The following is a 9,754-nucleotide window of genomic DNA, read 5'->3' as shown; positions in this document are numbered from 1 at the left end:
TTCAACACAAGCAATTAGATAAAACTTTGATGCCATAGAGAAGACAGTGACTGATCCTATACTGTGCTATACTGTAAATCAAGTGCTCAGTAGCATCAGGGCAATAATAAATTCCTGCTGTTTGACTACACTGGCCCTCAGCAGCAGCATTACCTAATCTGTTCCTCTCTCTAGTACATCAGTAATGGTTGGTTCAGTGCTGCCATCAGAAAAAAGGTACCAGAGCTGCAGAAGAGATTTTTACCTTAACAGCCTGATTCCATTAGGATTTGAATGCCTGTTCTTCCCAGTGAAATGCTGGATTTGTCAGGAGAGAATCATGTCAAATGATAAGCAGAAATTTCTGTATATACCCATGCAGTTGACCTAGAATAGCAAAACACACAAACAATAATTTGTAACTGTAACTATCACATAGAGTAGATTATCAGCTGAAATTGTAAAAAGGCCTACTAGAACCCTGACAGCAGTCTTAGACAAGACATCCAATGAAGTTTGCAGAATCCCATTTTATGCTTTTACTTGCAAGAAGCATGAACACAGAGATAAAAAGCTGGCATGTTTCATCTTTCCTCCAACATGACCAGGTCTAATGGAATTCTGGATATCAATAAAACAAAAGAGTGATTGAATTTTGACGGTATCCTTGTGAGAGTGAATAATAAAACAGAAAACCTTCATCTTTGGCCAAGCTTCAAGAAAAATTCCCCCTGTGTTTTATGTTAAATTAATATTTTATGTAATTCCATTTAAAAATCTGAGATACACACTATTATTTGGTAATAATAATTTTATTTCAATTTGATTAGATGTGTTTCAGCTTATTGTTATATTCATTAACTACATTCACTGCAATGGCAGTGTAATGCTAATCTGTTTGTTTGGATTAATTTCCAACAGTCAAACAACGGGGGAAGAAGTGCTCTTTTTGCGTTTTACAAATATGTAATTTGAGGAAAACTAGTTCTGAATTAAAAGTGTGAACTTGAGATTACTGCTGTAAACATAGGTACAAATAGGTACAAAACGTAGGTACAAAAAAAAAGAAGTTCCAGCAAACTGCCAGGCTGATGGTACTTACCACTACTTACCATGATTTAAAAATTGATTTTCTGGCCTTACATATCTTTAAAAAGCAGTTGGGCTTTTTAAACACTATAATTTTTCATTAACTGGTAAGACTGAGATTTAGAGCCTCCCAGCAAGCATTCCTAATATAATCCAGTTCTCAAATGAACACATTCACAATATGAACCCCCTCAATTTTTTTTTTCTGCTGTACATTGTTTGTGAAAATCCTCAAGGCTCACAGGATTTTGTGAATGCTCTATTTCTGCATTCATATGAAGATTCTCACCCTTCAGCACTTCTTTTGCAACTGAAGTTAATAGGAGTTCTCTTTGTAAGTACATGGGGAATATGTGCCTGCATCACATATTATGCCAGTGATTTTTTTAAGTTAAAGTATGATTAAAACTGATCATAGGATAACCTTATCTCATCCATTTGAGGTCTTCTGCTTAAATTTATCTTTATTCAGAATAGAGACTGACATAAAAATGAAATTAAATATTATAGGTGGTCCCAAGCCCATCTACAAAACCAGATGTGAATCCAGGGCTACTCAAGATTCAGTACTGCATGTATAAGTTTGAAATACCACACGACTGGGTCAAGGAGCACCTTAAAGAGAACTATGTGCACCTCACTATCTTAAGATCTCAAATGCTCAACTCAAAAATTTGTTTGGAAAACACTACTTGCTATTATCCTACCAGAGGTAGTCCTCTGAAAGAATCTAAACAAGAGCCACCACCTAAATGCTGATTACCTTGAACATAGATATTTCTGTGTCAAACTGAGAAAAGCACAGATAATATAAAAAGAAGATAAAAACAAAGGATGTTTGGATAAAAAGATATAATGTTTACAAAAAAACCTGAACATCAAAACCATTCTTGTGAATTCTTGCTCAAACAGGAATTAATCCTGAGCTTGCAAAAAAGTCTTTAAATTTTACAACTATTTTAAGAGCAAAACAGTGGTAGAAAGTTTTAGAAAAAGAAACCTAAATACAAAACAGTAGCAAGTTGTCTATTGATAATTTATATTTTAAATACAATAAAATGGACTTTACCAGACTGTAATCTGATCCTTACAGAGAAGAGAACCATAGGTTCTTATTATGTTTATCACAAAAAAGCAGCTATGTAAACTTTTCACAGGCATGTGCATTTACTAAACCACCAACTGCCACAAGGTGTCCTTTCTCAGTAATTGCACTCTAATAGAGCGAGGGCTTAGTGATCCCTTTTCAAATGGATTTTTGCCATTAAATTACAACCTCAATCTCTAAATTTAAGTGCCTCTTCTCCTCTATTATACTCATTTAATTCTGCTATGCAGGTGTTTGAATATGATTTGGAAAAATACTTAGATGCATGAACATCTGGAAATAAAGATTTTCATTGCCATGTTACCATTATATGGAAGCGTGAAAATTTTTTTTTCCAGAATAAAAAATGTACAACTACAGCTATGTATATTCTGTGGTGATTACAATTTTAAACAAAGGCATCAAACACCTTTTTAATAAAGGGGTCACCAAACTTCAGATTTGACATAGTAATTTTTTTTTCAGAATCCATTACTACCTCAATGATTCTTTACCCCATTAGGCAGGTTTGTTACTCAGACATAAAAGCCAGTAGTCTTTCATCTCTCTGTTTCTTTTTGTTGTTGTTTCAGTGTTTATCTAAGTTCAAACTGCAAAGTGCTGGGTCTGAGTTCCCACTGTTTGCTTTGAAAGTTTCTTCGAACAGTTCAGACTCCATTCTTGTCCCAAACCTCTGAGGATCTCACCAAGTAAGCATTGCTCAGGACTGTTTTACTTAAAATTATAACCTACCATGCTAGGAAGGTTCTTTACAAACCAACATTCAGTGCAAGTAGAAACGGGGTGAGAGGGAAAGAACAATAACGTAAAAACCTGTAGGTCTTTTAGGGAAGGCAAACAAGAATTCATTCAAGTTCTTAATATAGCCCTAATCTGTTCCAAGGGGTATCTAAGAGGGGAGAGTGGGAAAGAAGGGATCAAATGTCCCCAAAAATATACACATTAAGGAGAAAAATTATACATGCCCATTAGGCCTACTAATATCAAGAGTAATATAATGTTTTAATATATGCCTTGCGATTTAGACTGAAATTACTCATCTGACTCCCTCTGCAAAAGATTCACACTGGAGACTGCAAAAGAAAAAATACAGTTATTTCTTTCCATCTCACAAATTTTAAGCCCACTGGCCAAGAGGACAGAAAGACTACTGAAAGTACGTGTGAATTCATAGTTGTTCCTGACATTTTAAAGAAATGTATTTTGAATCAATTTTTTCCTTTATGAATTTAGCCAAATAAATGCCATAGAGAATAAGGGCAAGAGCAAATACACAGATAATCACCTTGCTAGCTTCTGTGGGCCCAATGACTTACAGCATTTTCTTTCAAGTTACAGAAATTTAACCTTTGAGTTACAGTAGTTCCTTCACAGTCATTAACAGGTGTTTGTATTTTGAGTTTAAACTATAAACTGTTTGATGTAGGAAAAAAAGTATTTCAGTTTTTTCCACTGTCAAGGGAAAACACTAAGACATTTTTTTAGGTCTCCTGTGTATTGAGTTTTCTAGGATGCAAAATGGAGATTTTCACCTACCATTGTAAAGGGATCTTGGGAAGCTAAGTGTCACAACAGCAAATCTGGGAGCTTTAAGGTCACAAGGACTGTTGCATAATGTCGCTTGGACACCACAGTTATTGTTATTACAAATGTCAGAACTATCCTGCACGTCAACACCAATCTTCCACCTACACTTAGAAAATTATGTTTGGTTGCATAAAGGTTCTGAACAGCAGCCACACAATTTATTAGAGCATGGAAAGAAGTATCTGAAACCAGCAGCTGATCCATTTCAATCTTCTGACAGACTATCTGTAGATAGACTACAGAGCCAGTTCTTTAAAAATGAGGTTTGTGTCCTGTAAAGTCAGATAAGGATCTTGGCTGCTGTGCTCTGCTTACAAAGTTTGTTCTGTGTAGCCAACATCAAGCAGTGTCTCATTCTGTTGCTTTGTGGGTAACAGGTTGAAATATTAACAAGTGGAAAAGTCAAACCTTCACAAAAAAAAAGCATCTTGGGTGCTCTTGTCTCATGTCAATTTCTATTTTATATCTTAAAAAACAGTGTCACTTTCACACATATTTTATTTTGTTTCTTAGGTCTTTATCTTGAAAATTTCAGAGACGTTTGAACAGTAATGCACAACGATCAGACAGACATCTGTCGAACAGTAATACGCAATGCTCAGATAGACATCTGTCAAGTCCACACATAGCAGAAGCAATGATTTCCTGTGGCTGGTTTGGAACAGGGTGATTGATCAGTTATTCTCTTTTGCTATGACCTCCTGTAGAAGTCACAAGCAGAGTGTTTGCAGCCTACAGCTGCTTATTCATCTTCAGCCAGATCCAGATCTTTTAAAATTCAGAACAGTCCTATATGCATAACAGAAAAAACTACCATGGTAATGCAGATCCTGGGAAGAAGAACAGTCATATCTTTCTAGTAACAGTAGCACAAATATACTGCAAAAGTAATTCTAAAACTTGAGACAATATTCATTAGGTATCAAGTGCAGGATTTTAAGTTCTTTCTCACTGGCAAAGCTTTTAAAATCTTATCTGACATATCTCATTGTGTCTTTCTTTTTATCTTGTTGGTATTGTTTGCGGATATGAATCATAAAGTGTATTTGCATAGTATCAAGGGTTTTTTGGTTCTTTTTTTTTTAACACGGAAGATAGAACAAAATACTTTAATTCTAAAAAATGTAACTATTCAAAATGTGACTCACTACATAATGAAACTATTAAACACTTCAAAACAGGCTACTACCCTTAGTGAGGCTGTCATTCAGCTATTCATCATTTCAATCTACAAGGGCAGCCATTAGAAAGACTCTAGTTTAAACCAGTTTTAAATAAGAATTTTTACATATTTACATCTCTTCTGTACTTCTTGTACCTAGAGACAAATAATCCTCAAGATACTGACTAAAGCATATTGGAAAACAGAACATTACCTTACTTGCCCAAAGTCATGCTTAAATTCAGTGGAACAAACAGGAAAAAAATCTGTTTTCTCAATATCTGTTAAATATACCACCTCCTTTTCTGTTATCCTTCCCTTCCATTTCTGTTCTCTCCTGTTACTCCCTCTCACCCCTTTCTCCTGCAAAAAAGATTAAATGGAAAATATACAGAAAGGTCAAGGACAGAAAGTTTTACTACTGATACATGGAAAAGGCTCACAGTTAAGTACTGACAAGTTTAGTCAGGAGTCATCCAACTATATTCTCTTTCCTAAAAAATAAGAAGAGAAAGCATTCGCCAGCAAATACATTCTATGGCCTTAGTATATCCCTTTGGTGACAGGCTATTAAAACAGCAGTGTATACTACACCTTCATTAGTATCCTTTGTCACTCTAAGTATTTGTTTCACATCTATCAAACCATTCAGTATTACTTTCCATTTCATATCATACTTACTATTCCTGGAAAAAACAATTTATTCCTAATTTGTACAGCATATGGCACAGTCAATAGAAAAATACATTTTTTTTATATTTTACTCCTTTTTGGGCTGTTAGCCTACATTTCTTTTACTGCAGCTCAACACACAGGGTTTGCACTCAAAACATCATGACTGCTGCATTTGCAGTGTTCCTCTCTAAATTACTTCCTTTTCTTTTTTTGTCAGTCTCTCTGGATTCTTTAAGGGATCTTATTGATCAGAAGACAATAGAACTGACACTTAAATTCAGCACTATGCAGTCTGTGCTTCTGCAAGTTCTTAAAGTGCACTGAAAATCCAGAACATCCTACTCTTGATTAAAAAATTTGGCTCTAAAAATATCTAGGTTTTTCCTGGTCTCAGGTTTTGAATGTATTTGAAAACAGGAAGGGGGAAAAAGGAAATACTAGTTTAAAAACCTCACACACTTTCAAACCAATATTATTGTTCAGCCATACCACAAAAGAAATTTCAGGGAGGGTTTTTGAATGAAAATGTTCAGATGTTCACATTTTCCACAAGTGAACTTCCCACTTCCACTTACCCACAAAATCTCATGCAATAAAACTGCCCCCTTAATCAAGCAAGGATCTGGGAGGGAAAAAAAAAAAAACCAAAACAAAACCAAAAGAAAAGGAGATGTTAGCAAGCTGAATCTAGGCTATCACCTGACCCTGACAACAGAAGTTCTTTGTTTTATACCTAGCTTTCAGATTCCTAATATCACAATAATTGAATCTTCAATGCTTATTGTCAGAAACACTTATCATGGCTTGTCTACAGTCAGTACCTGATTATGCCTAATTTTCTCTAAACAGAAGGCTTTTCCTGAGAAAACTATATTAATGTAAACTATACTTTTTTGTATATTTAGATTTTTAAAGGAGATTTAAAATACTGAAAGTACTGTCAGGGGCATTCTAATTAAACCTGAAGGCATGAAAATGGCAAGTGAAACACTGCACCATTTGTAAAAACAGAATGTGTTCAGATTTTTTAAAAGAAACTTAGATGTTCTCTGTGGACATCTGCTTAGATGTGCATTTGTTGAAAATTATTACTATTGTCATAGACTGTCTTGTCTGAAGAAATGCTCTCTCCTGTACTGTTTTGTTTACAAGTGTTGTCAGTGGAGTGCAGAGCTGTTTGAATAATACTGTAGACCTACTGAATATAAAATTGGTCTCTCACCGGAGAAAATGGAAGCAACTATGCCAAGTTATTAAAACATATTGGTTTCAAGTAAGTTTAAGGGCACACTCAGGGCAATCCAGTGTTTTTAATGAAGATCTCAATGTGATCAATAAATTATAAGATATTAAATCTTAAATTCACTCTAAGGTATACAGTACCTGTTTTTAAAAATTAATGAATTGAGCACAGAATTGTGACACAGTTGAATAAATTTCAAGAGGAAGGATGATTTGTGCAGATGTGCTGGACTGGGCCTTGAATGATCTTGGATCCATTTCCAGTTCTGCCCTCAACTCCATCTAGAGTCACATACACTTCTTTAGACAACAATACAAAGGTATTTAGCTATTTTAAGATGCACAGAGATGTCTACCAAAGTTCTGAAAACACCTAAATACACTAGGCAATTAAATCCTCTTGAATTTGGAGACCCAATCTCAAATGAGGCCTGTCCACAAATGATAAACAGCATAAAGTCCTTGTTCAGACAATACATTGTCTAAGACTCAAGTCGATCATCACACCTCAGCAACTGAATCAACAAGTTAAATCAACACCTCCTCACTCCTCGGGACAATTCACTTTCTGTACCTGAGTTAGGACACAGGCCCCTCATGTCCCACAGTCACTAAGTAGAGAATTTTGAATGGATATATGCCTTTTGGTTAGCAGAATAAATTCCATCATTTAATCATGGATATCGATTTCTGGCTGAGGTTTCTACATCCTTTTCTCCCCCCCTCAGTATTGGATAAACGTAATAATCTCTGAAGAGATTCTAACTGGATCAGTGTCATAAGAAAATTGTGAGCTGCATCATTTGTCATGTTAAGGCTAGACATATTCTAAGAGAAAACAGAATACAGTTTTTTCTCTATAAATAATTGGGAGTTCAGAAACATTTTCATTTTTCGTTTACTCACATAAAGATCCTAATTAGTGCAAATCTCTGAAGCCCATAATCATCTTACATCATTTGGAAAATCCACTGACAATAAGTCTCTTTCACTTTCCTTAACCCTTCCTGGTTATTCTCAGAGACAATTTTTTTTCAAGTGGAAATAATGTGTAAGTTTACCTTCAGGGCAAGAGTGATAGTTTATATGCAATATCTTAGCTGCTTTAATCAAAGACTTTCTATATAGCCAATTCATCAGGCTACAATTGGAAATAAAAGGGGGAGCATGAGAACAGCGGAGGATAGTCAATACAGGTATTGATATGATAAGGTCAGGTTGAATAAATCCAGTGGACTAATACACTGTTAACATTGATGTAGTCGGTGTTTTCCAAGAATCACAGAATTGTTAGGGTTAAAAGGAACCAATGGAGATCATCTAGTCCAGCCTCCTGCTCCCAAGGCAGGGTTACCTAGAGCAGGTTACACAGGAACACGTCCAGGTGGGTTTTGAATGTTTCCAGAGAGGGAGACTCCACAACATCCCTGGGCAGCCTGTTCCAGTGCTCTGCCACCCTCAATGTAAAGAAGTTCTTCCTCATGTTGAGATGGAACTTCTCATGTTTTAGTTTATGGCCATTGCTCCTCATCCTGTCACTGGGCACCACTGGAAAGGGTCTGGCACCCTTGACAGTCACCTTTATTTGCACTAATGAGATCCCATCCTGGTCTACTCTTCTCAAGACAAAACAGGCCCAGCTCCCACAGTCTCCACACCCCTGATCATCTTTGTGGCCCTCTGTTGGGCCTTTTCCAGTAGCTCCTTGTCTTTCTTGAACTGTGGAGATCAGAACTGAACATAACACTCCAGATGTGGCCTCACTAGGGCCGAATAGAGGGGCAGGATCACCTCCCTTGACCTGCTGGCCACACTCCTCCAATGCACTCCATTGGCCCTCCTGGTCACAAGGGCACACTGCTGGCTCATGGACAACTTTCCATCCCCCAAGACTGCCAGGTCCTTCTCAGCAGCACTGCTCTCTAGTAGGTCGGCCCCCAACCTGTGCTGATACTTGGGGTTATTCCTCCCCAGGTGCAGGACCCTATGCTTGCCTTTGTTGAATCTCATTAGGTTTCTCTCTGCCCAACTCTCCAGCCTATCAAGGTCCCACTGAATGGCGGTACAACCTTCAGGTGTATCAGTCACTCTCTCCATTTTCATATAATCAGCAAGAATGGTGAAAAACATACTGCCCCTGAAGTAACATACAAGGTCCACATCAGCATAGATCAAAGCCCTCAGGCACAGCATAAAATTGTTGGGGAACTAACAGATTGTCGTGAGTAAAGGAATAGGGGATATGTGACCCTTAAGCTCTCAGTTCCACCTCATGGAGGCTAAGTGCAAGCCACTCTGTTCACTAAAAACCTCTGTTGGAAAATTACTATGAACAGTCTCACCATTGTCCTTGCAGAAGTCATGAAAGAATCCCCAGATGCAAAGCACCAGCCAGGTTGTTTTCCCAGTTTCACAAAGTCCTTGGCCTTCAAGTGCTCTTCATTTCTCCCTAACCAAATGTAACTGTCAAGTATTCTTGATAAGAGTGCCATGAGTTATGGCAGTGGAATATAGGTGCAGGCCCTACAACACTCACTGAATGCTCATAAGCATCCAGCACTATTTACAACATTGCAAGCTCACCAAACTCCTCGTGAGTGTCTCTCATCAACAACTTGCTACACTGTGAATGCCAATATGGAAGAAGATATAGTTTCCTGTTAGAGGCAAGGTAGAAAGGAGTGCAACACACATGCCTATACTATTGCAGTAAAACCTTATGATGATATTAAAAAGGGGGGGAAAATGAAAATTTCCACTGCGCAATACATTTCGGTCATTTTTAGGCATGCTGCTCACGTACAAATCCTTGCACAATGCAACAGGACAGTTGGTGGGAGTAAGAACTATCCCTGAATAGTCACTGGCTCAAAAAATAGTTTGTGTATAAAAATATGATGGCCCTCAGTATA

General features: G+C 37.0%; 1 long non-coding RNA gene across 1 annotated transcript in view; it reads right to left on the bottom strand.

Moving 5' to 3' along the window:
* Window positions 1-262: 262 nt before the first annotated feature.
* LOC113944165 overlaps window positions 263-9,754 on the bottom strand; it is a 28,426-nt gene continuing 18,934 nt past the window's right edge. The window contains exon 3 of the long non-coding RNA XR_003526600.1: window positions 263-366. This is a non-coding gene — a long non-coding RNA (uncharacterized LOC113944165). The remainder of the gene's footprint in view (window positions 367-9,754) is intronic.

This window comes from Corapipo altera, unplaced genomic scaffold (assembly GCF_003945725.1).
Source record: "Corapipo altera isolate COAL_440 unplaced genomic scaffold, ASM394572v1 45, whole genome shotgun sequence".
Classification (NCBI taxonomy): Eukaryota; Metazoa; Chordata; class Aves; order Passeriformes; family Pipridae; genus Corapipo; species Corapipo altera.
The sequence above is the reverse complement of the archived record's forward strand: the minus strand, read 5'-3'. Positions and strand labels throughout refer to the sequence as shown.